Source organism: Chrysochloris asiatica, unplaced genomic scaffold, assembly GCF_000296735.1.
Source record: "Chrysochloris asiatica unplaced genomic scaffold, ChrAsi1.0 scaffold00217, whole genome shotgun sequence".
NCBI lineage: Eukaryota > Metazoa > Chordata > Mammalia > Afrosoricida > Chrysochloridae > Chrysochloris > Chrysochloris asiatica.
Window position 1 is genome coordinate 121969 of NW_006408735.1, and position 925 is coordinate 122893.

Consider the following 925-nt stretch of genomic DNA (forward strand, 5'->3'; position numbering starts at 1 on the left):
CCTGAAGAAAGACCTCATGCTTAGCAAAATGGGTGGCAGGAGTAAAAGAGGAAGACCCCCAGTAAGATGTATTTGCACAGTTTCAGCAGCAATGAGCTCAAGCTTAGCAGCAACTGTGAGGTTGGCGGAGGATTGGGCTGTTTTTCATTCTGTTGTGCATAGGATTGCTATAAATTGGTACCAACTCAATGACATCTACCAACAAATAACAGCTATATAGAAATAGATTGCTCAGAGTTCTGTCAGAATTGCATTGAAACTGTAGTTCTGGCTAGGAAGAGTTGAATTTTACAATCAATGAGCAATATCTCCACTTATTTTGATCTGCTTTAATTTCTTTGATCACAATGTAGATCCTTTTCATATTTTGGTAAAAATGTACACGTGTACTTTATTTTAATTATTTATTTTTGTAAGGAGCACCTTTATCAGGAATAAAATAGAATAAATAAAATAAGCACTGTGGGATAAGCACTGGACTGCTAACCACAAGGTCGGAAGTTCGAGCCCACCAACCATTCCCAGGGAAACATGAGGCATTCTGCTCCATAGAAATTTATACCCTTAGAAATTATTCAGGTTTGTTATGAGTTAGAACTGACTTGATAGCACATACAAACTTTATATTTTGGTTCTGTGTTATATGGTATTGTGCTTAAATGTTAAATTACAGTTGTTCATTATGGATATATAGACAAGAAATTGACTTTTACATATTTACATTACATCCTGTGGCCTTGCTGTAATCCTATAATCACATATTAGTTTTTGTTTGCTTTTTTTTTTTTTTTAAATTTCTACATATATAGCCGTGCTATTTGAGAATTGTATTTTTTTTTTGCATTTTTAATTACAGACTGTATAAAAACTTTCTGTTTTGCCTCATTGAAGTAGCTATGGCCTTCAGTATAATATTGAATATGAA